Source organism: Corvus brachyrhynchos, unplaced genomic scaffold (assembly GCF_000691975.1).
Source record: "Corvus brachyrhynchos isolate BGI_N302 unplaced genomic scaffold, ASM69197v1 scaffold97, whole genome shotgun sequence".
Lineage (NCBI taxonomy): Eukaryota > Metazoa > Chordata > Aves > Passeriformes > Corvidae > Corvus > Corvus brachyrhynchos.
In genome coordinates, this window is record NW_008239758.1 from 4,320,952 (window position 1) to 4,329,754 (window position 8,803).

The window sequence follows — 8,803 nt, forward strand, 5'->3', positions numbered from 1 at the left end:
TAAAATAGCTCAATTTTGTGTCCTGCTAACAAGACACCAGGTATTTGTTTAATTGTAAGTGCTTATTCAAAGCATCTACAATTAGCTGTAGTGTAGTTTTGAAAGAAATAGTGTCCACAAGGAGCTGTCATTTTTGTGTGACATGAAGTTACTTCAAAAGTCACAATTTCCCCTGAAGGTAATAAAGTTATCCAATTACACTTCTAGTTTGTTTATTACAATTAGTGTGTTTTGGTAGAGGTTTTTCATGGATAAATGAAAATTAGCTGATAAAACAGCTATTTTCCTGAGCCAGGTAGTAAAACTGATCAAAACAGACCTGTGAGTTTTGGGAGCAGGTGTGCAAAATTTCCCATGGTGATTTTAGGGGGTTTGGTTTTTTGGGTATGTTTGGGTTTTGGTTTTTTTTGTCTTCCGTATAATCCTTGATCCTAAAGGTAAAATAATAACTAATTGCTTTCATTTAGGCTGATTGTGAGTCAAGTCTGTATCTGCTGTGGAAGTTAACTGATGCACCCTCTAACTAAGTCTCTGCAGCACCTTCCTCCTACATAAATGGGCAGGTGGATTCCTGGTTGTTTTCTTGTGGCCACCAGTGCAGCTGAGGGACCCATCTGAGCGACAGGTACTCACATTCATTTGGAATTTTTAATCACAGCTTAACACTTGTCAGCTTCAAAGTACACACTGTTGGGAAACTAGTGTCACATCGTGTGATGCAGCAGTTGTGGGGCTGCAAAGAAAACAGATTGTTTGATTATTGTTTTTCTTCCATGGCTAAGGTTAACTGTCTGGACAGCTGCGAGTCAAGCCTTCAAGGCACGCTGCTTTATCTGATGGGTCTCAGTCTTGATCTGGCACATGAAAGGAAATGCGAGGAAGTTTCCAGCAGAGATCACTTTGCAAGTCCAAAGATAAGGGCAAGGTCAAGTTCACCTGTGTTTTCACAGTATCTCGTTACAAACATCAACCCAAGTGCCACGCAGACAATGCGAGTTTAGTCTAGCAGTGGTTCGCACCTTCAGGAGGTTTGTGTTGCTGGAGTATTTTTCATGTTCTGTTTACCAGCATCAAAAAGACCCACCCCAGTAAAGCAAGAGCAGTTGCCTTTCTGAAAAGGTGACTCTTCCTTCTAGGGACCAAATATATGGTGACTTTATCCAAGTTTTGATGTTTAACTTGCTCAGGTGTTGCCAGCCTCTCATGGGGCTTCAGAGAAATGTCTGTATTTAGTTAAGGAGAAAGTTGTCATTATCTGTGTTACATTATTTCAGCCCATAAGGTTTCTCCTTTAGGAAACTACCACTTCATCCATGCCCTTGGAACTGTGGGGGTTTCTGAAGGAATCTGTGAGGTGGAAAAATAGAGCTTCTTCTCTTTTTTTTTTTAAATTTTTTTTTTTTTAACAGTGTTCTTTACGGTTATTGTGAGCAGTGTGTGAAACTTGAGACCTGTGGCCTGCAGGGTGGAAGGAGCTGTCTCTGCCCCATGAGGCTCACCAAAAACATTTCCTGAGTTATGGATGAGCATTGCCTTACAAAACCCAATCGTACACACTGCCCTCCCTCCAAAAACTGTTCCAGTCTCAGTGCTGGCTCCTCAACTTGTAAAATTTTATCTTAATTCCACCAAGGTCTTGGTGAGATCTCCTAACTACTTTTTGACTTCTTAATTATGTATATTGTTATGCTGCAATGCTTTATGGCTTTATGTAATCAGTTTTTCTTATGGCAGAATTGTTGGTTAGTGGTGCACTTCAGCAAAAACCACAATTTAAATTTTTCTTAGCTGTTGCTACAAGCAGTAAATTCTGTGGTTAAAGGAAGGAGCATATTGAGCAAGCCTGTGCACTCTTCCATTCCATCACCTCAAATGCTGGTTTGTGTAAGCTGTGCATGAGGAACAGGTCTGCACACTTGTGACTGCAGTGTAAATGTGATAGTTCTCAACATCTTCCACAGAGAAGCAGAAGTTGTGAGGGTTTTTCTCTCCTTTTTTTTTTTTTTTGATGTCTGCAGATGTCTTCATTTGATATTTTAAAAAGGAAAGTTGTCACCCTCAAGTTAAAAATCCATCCAGTCAAATAAGTCAGCCTTCTTTCATGAAAATGTTTGCTGTCTATACCATAAAAACAGAAGATTATAAATTGGCTGTAGAATTTCTTAATTGCTGTCATGCAAATTATTCTACCACTCACATCAATAAGCACAGTCAGTACACTGGGTAAAGAGATGCCTTTCTGAATCTTTTTGGGATCCCTTTCAGAGAGACAATTACAGTGGTGCAAACTATAACATAATGGTGAAGTTAAGGTGAAGTGAACGATGTGTTGCTACACAAAGCTTGCAAAGATAGAGCACTGATCTGTTAAAAATTAGCTATGGTTTTATTTTATTGTAAATTCTCCAAGGTTCTAGTCTTTTTTGGATTTTGGGATGGGTGGATGGCGGTAGTCCTTTTGTCTTTGGAAAAGCATCTTTTATAATTCAAAATGCACCATTCTGGGATGCTTGTATGGTTATTAGGGAGAGCTGTGGGCAAGCTGGCACTAAACTAAACCCTCAGTCCAAATCCCCACTGTGCTCTGAGAGGCAACTCTTACCAAAAGGAGCATTTCATGTCCTCCTGTCTCCTGTGCTGGCATTAATAAGAGCTGGGATGATTTCCTGGGGAATAATGATAGGTGCATGTCCAGCTATGCTGCAGCAATCAGTACAGAAGTGTCCTCCCTGCGAGCAGAGGTTGCCCAAAAGGTTCAGTGCTAGGTGTCAGGGCAATTCCTGCACCATTCTTATCACTTCCTTCATTTACAAAAGTGGACTGGCTCAGAGCATTTCTCTGCTTTTCCATTCTGTTTTCATCATTTTCTCCTAATACCATGAAACCACGTTTAACTTCATGTAGTGCTTTCTTCCAGGGAGAGCTGAACTCCATACAAATTTATCCTGATCAATCTGTGTCCAATCTGTTACTGGCTTGATCAGATAGAAATGGATGATATCAGTGAAGCTGGCACATTGCTCCTAACCTTTCCTGATGGTATATTCAATACTTGAAAATACCAAAGGTCTAAATTTAAAGGAAGATCCCATAAAATCACTGTCCCTTTTCCAAGAGATATATAATGTGTATCTCATGTCTCTAAAGTCCCAGTTTGAAATCATGTAGTTTTATTCCCATTTAATGTCTGAGTTATGACATATTCCCCCAAAATACACCCCTAGCTTTCAACTTTTCCTCATTATTCTGCATGCTTTTAAAAATAAAAGTAATGAGCATTTGCCTTTTAGTGACCCTGTCTTTCCTCTTCAAAGCAGTGATTTTTTTATTATTGACTTTCAAAGAGCAAATCATTCCCACTAAGCTGCCACACTTTTTATCCTAATTATTTTTTCAATTGCTGTGTTTTTTATTCTGCATCTGCATTAGTATAACTTTGGTCTTTTCCCTTTTAAAAACAACATTAATGCTCATTTTTGTCTTTTTACTTTCCAGATTTATGAAGGCACTACTGACTCACACCTTTGTAAACGTCTGCCCTCGAAGTTTTAAATGTTTGCAATAAACACACACTTTTGCTGCTATCATTAGCAGGCATTAGCCATAAATTAGCTACTTCATTTCAAATTCAGCTTCCATTTCTCACAAAGTGCCATCAAGAATCCTTCTCTCCTGGCCAGCTTTACACCAGTGGAATAGGGAGACCAATTTCAAAATTCTAAGAACTACATCAGAATAATTTTGCAGTCAGGAATATACCCTCCTTGAGTATTTTCTTCCTTTTTCTTGGCTAATGGAAATCCTTTGGATATTTCTGACAGTGTATGGCCCCTGCAATGTCTCTGCTAAAATATCCAGACATTCCAAGATGTTGGTGGCAAGGTCCTGATTCATAACTGTAGTAAATTTCTGGTGGGTGTTACTGCCTTTTTAGATCTCTGTGGGAGATCATACCTTTAATCTGTGCAATCAGAATCTCCTGAGCTGTCGTGACTGTGACTGTGCATGTAAAGAACCAATTGTCCAGCAAGACAATTTATTTCAGTGATGTGTTCATGTGACCTGACTAATTCTGAGGTGGGAGTACTGGCAACAAGGAGGATCTGGCTAGATACGGGCTCTTATTTTGGTCCTTAGATAAAAATGGCACGTCTGCTGTAAGCATGGGATGGACTATATGAAAGACAACATTGTTTGTGTTCCTCTGATAATCTGCATTTTTAGGTTCTTCACTCAACTTCTTGAGTTTGAAAAGCAAAGACGACCAAAAGGAGATTGTTTTGGAGAGAAGTGATAGCCAATCTGGGGTAGTAGTCAAGATAACCTCAGTGGTGTCATGATTAAATTGTGAGGAGTTAAAAAAAGTTCTGACAAGGTCTTCCACATTAACCAAATTTATATTTTAGAAATTCGGCATATTCTGTTGTTGATTTGTAGTTGATATCCTACATCCACAGACATTTATATCAGGTGAACAGCAGAGGTTGCCTAGGTCTCCTGGGAAAGCCCATTGTACAGCAGCTTTATCTCCCTGTAATTCAGTTTTTCCACCCCTTTCCTCTCAACTTCCTGTGGATTCCTCATGGTGCTGATATTTGTGCTACAGATGTGCATCTTCTCCTAAGGTTTGAGAAGACAACTGTTAGCACCTTCTCCCTGGAGCAGAAGAGATACAGGCCTGAGTTGGCAAGGTGATCTAAAAGCTGCAGGGTAAGATTTAAAATTCTTGGTCCAAGGGAGAGGCCAGAGCAATAACAAGTCATCTTAGAAGGTCTGACTTTAGTTACAGAGACCTGCTACCCTCAAACACGTTGGGAAACCACATTGCTAAGCTTTGTCAGTGTCAGTCTGTGCGGAGGTGCTGTAACATAAGCTGCTTCAGAAATCCAAATGCTTTGTTCTCTGATTTTTAATTATTATTTTTATTCTGTATTCTACCCAAAGTATTAATTCCTTTTATAAAGTCACTCCTGATTTACACACAAATGTGCCAGTCCCCTTCTGTTCCTGTCTATCTTAGAAGCAGCATGAGAAATTCAGCTTTTCCTCACTCAATTTTTAGTAAAACACAGTAATAATTATTTTTTAAATAGAAAATAGACTCAGGGTAGGGATCTTGCATTTTGAAAGGCACCATTTAATAAACCAAAGACAGATGGTCACTTGTACTCATAATTTCTTCTTACAAAATGCAATTTGAATTCATCTCGGTGGGTTCAGAATATCTTTTTTTCTAGGCATAAGCCAAATTTCTTTTCCCCTCCAGCTTACAGAGGAATATACACTAGATAACTTGACTTTTCCATTTTAGTAAGCTGTAAATCTATTTTTAAACAATGATTGTGTTCAAGGTGCTCCTCTTTAAAGGGTTTTTCTCTTCTCTGAAAGGGCTTTCTGGCCTCTGAGTTCTCCAGGTCCTGGAAGATTGATGCCAAATGTCCCCATTAGGGTGGTGTATGTGGATATGGACTTTCAGGAGGGACATTTGCATGTGTTTCATGTTCAGCAGTAAGGAATGGACACAATACTCATATCTTTAAGCCAGTCGTAGCCAACAGGTTCGTTCTCAGCAGCCTTGCATGGGCTGGCTCCTGTGTGGGGTAAGGATGAGTCCTGGGGTTGGTCTTTTTGGGGACAACGGAAATGAATGTCAGGAAAATTAATTCACTGTGTTTCCTTCTGGGTCTCTGTTGCATCTCTGGAGGAAGATGGAGGAAATCCATGCATGAAAAATCTACCAAGGGATATTTTAAAAAGACAATATCTGACTTGAAGTCCCTGAGCCACAAATTGCTGGGAGTTGGGAAAGGACACCTGGGAAAGTGTTGATTACTCTCCTATTACAGTCATCTGTATTTATCTTTTATCACACAGGATAATTTGGCTTCAACTAGTACAGCTGTTTGTATGTCTTGCAACTTGGATTTATATGGATTTATTGATACATAGTGGATATTCACATGTCTATTTTAACTAATATGTGGTGCAGTTCTTCCTAAATCCTCTTTAGAGCCAAAGGGGAGAAGAATATTCACACAGAAGGTGTTTCAGAGAAACCTTGGGTTCTCTTTGTCTCTCTGCAAAGATAGCAGAGGGAGATAAACCAGCTGAGCTGGCTGATTTAAACTGCACTGTGTTGAGTGGTTTCCACACCACCACTGAAGATACCCCCTTAACACAGGACGTGCACAATCTGGGGCAAAGTCCTGTGTAATGAAAATTCATTTTGTGCTGTTTCAAAACACCACATCAGATTTAACAGCAAGTAACAATCATAATGCAACTGCTCTGTTTCATGGCTGCGAGGAGAACAAGACACAAAGGGGCTTTTTGTTGAGGGGTGTGTGGCTCTTTATCACCACTAAGCTGCAGTGTAAAATTCCCTGTTTCTCCTAAGCCCACGAGGGGCATCTCCTGACCCTTCCTGATGCTCGGTAGGGTGGGTGGGTAGCTCTTTGTCTCTGTGAGCAGCTGCCATCCTGGTGGCTTCGCCTTTGCTGCCAGCACAGAGCCCAGCAGAGGAACAACATGCAAAGATTCAAGGGATGGAGGGGAGGCTCTGGCGGGGGATGAGGTCCCACAGCTTGGAGGCTCTGCTGTAAATGTTTGTGACAGGACTTGCCCCTTGAGCTGTGCTGGAGCTGCCACAGATCCTGGTCCCATGGGCCTCCAGCCCCGCCTGTTTTCTCACTTTTTGAGAGAGAAGCACTAGAATAACAAAAGACTCTTTCTGACACTTTTCACTGTTTTTTGCTCCCTCTCTCTTTTTTTTGTCTGGGATTATGTTGAATATAACTTAAGCCCTAGTGCCCTCTTCTGATCTTGGAATAGGTGTCAGTTCTCAGCACACCTGTCCCTGCAGCTCCTGCCCAGCAGCCAATTGTTTGAAGTTAGGCAAGCATTTGGGGACACAGATATTTAATTTGTAATCAGCTTTAAAGCTTTCAACATTTACTCTGATCAGAAACAGGAGCTTAGGCATAAATTAGCCTTTTCTATTTAAAAAAACATTTTTTTTTTCTCCCCCAGCAGGAGCTGTAGGCTTGATGCAAACTCCACAGAAGAAAAGGGATAAACCCTTATCAGCTCTGGCCCAGCCCTTCACAGAGCACGTTCTCTGGCCAGTAGAGTCACTTAGGCTGAAAGAGGTAAACTATTACGAGATCTTCAAGGAACAAAGACTAATTAAGGATAATCTTGTAGAAAATGTTACTCTTTTTTGGATGTATTTAACATGGGGAATACTGGTATGTGATAATTGTACAATTCCTTGGCTTTTCAGTGCTAGTAACCCAAATTTAGTTTGTGTCCTTATATCTAGACATATGTAATACATATTAGGTATATCTCTGACACTCAGATAGCTGCAGACTGTATGAATTAGTTCATTCATCATTTCCAGGCTGCCACCTCTGGGATGGAAGGAAGCACCTGGCAGGGAGCACACAGCAGTTCTCCACAGCAGCCTCAAAGCCAAGCCAGAAACCCTGCATCCAGTTTGTATTGTGGGGTGGTTCCACACAAGGGGAACTAGAAACCTCTTCTTTACAAAAATGCACGTTTGCTTTCTAAAATCATATTTTTTACTGATAGCCATTGAAAAAAAAAAATACAATATTTGCCTGTAAGGCACATGACATATCCCAAATATGCTAAACGTTGCTAAATCTTCTAACGCTAAATTTACTACAAAATAAGGTTATGAATTAATTTTCACAGTCCTGGTTTTCCTAGACTGTGTCTGTTTGCTTATGTTTTAAGCAGATAATATTCTGCAAACTGAGAGTTGTGCAACTGCAAATAAACATTCTCTACTGACCAAACTATTTGTTGATAATTTTGGATGGGAATTTTTGAGATACTGATGGGCAGATTAACACTAAAGGCCTCTCTAGCAAGAGGTTTAACAACACATTAAGCAACAAAAGGGATATTTATAGCATTTTCCTGGACTATGTGTTTTCCAGCTCTCTATTGCCATCTTGAGTCCCTGACTGCCTTCAACAGAAAAAGGAAATTGGGGCGTAACGCAGATAGAGACAAAGAGAAAACAGATTTGCAGTCCTGATGACCAGGGCCCTCTCCAGTTATCAGGTGAAAGTCATCAAGTGTAAGAGAAACAACATTATTTACTTCAACTGAGGTTATACACGCTGTGACACACTGCAGGGAGAGCTGAAGGGAAATGCCAGGGCAGGGTGATGTTGGTGCACATTTGTTCTAAGGGGTTGCAGAATGAGGTTTTTGGAAAGCAGCTGAGCTTCGGGCCCATGGGGAGTTCTTGGATATGTGCACCCTGCAAACACCTCTGTCAGAGGAGCTGGTAAGAGTTTAGAGTACATTTGCAGGTGGATTGTAAAAATCTGAAAGCACTGCCCTTCCTCCTATGCAGATGTTTGGATACCATTCTCTTTGTCCTATAGTTGCCCTTCACAAAATTCTCACTTTCCTCTGAAAATCAGTAGGATGGGAACTGCAGCCCCTGATCCATCCTATGATATTTTAATATGTAGTTACTACATAATAAGAAAACCTATGGATTTCCAAGTTCTTTGGGATAGGTGGCATGAGAAAATAGAAGCCTGAGGCATTTCCGCTGTTGGCATTTCTCTAACACCTCCTGCTTTTTACCTTGTAATGTTCAGACTCCTTTTTATTGGTTTATAACTTTTAGAAGTCTTTCTTTTTATTGTTATTATTCCCTATTCTCTTCCACTGCCTTATTTCACACTTGGTAGCAGTGTTTTCAGCCAGCGTTCAGAGCTCAGTATTTTATGAGTAATGAGTGTCCCAGGCAGCAGGA

The 8,803-nt window shown here is 40.4% G+C and overlaps 1 long non-coding RNA gene across 2 annotated transcripts in view; it reads left to right on the top strand.

Annotated features, from left to right (window-relative positions):
- Window positions 1-786: 786 nt before the first annotated feature.
- LOC108448744 overlaps window positions 787-8,803 on the top strand; it is a 22,540-nt gene continuing 14,523 nt past the window's right edge. Inside the window, exons 1-2 of one of the 2 annotated variants that reach the window (XR_001864750.1) lie at window positions 787-925; window positions 7,033-7,148. This is a non-coding gene — a long non-coding RNA (uncharacterized LOC108448744). Of the gene's footprint in view, window positions 926-7,032; window positions 7,149-7,917; window positions 8,095-8,803 lie in introns of those variants that run through there. The other variant, XR_001864751.1, reaches the window with a different exon arrangement.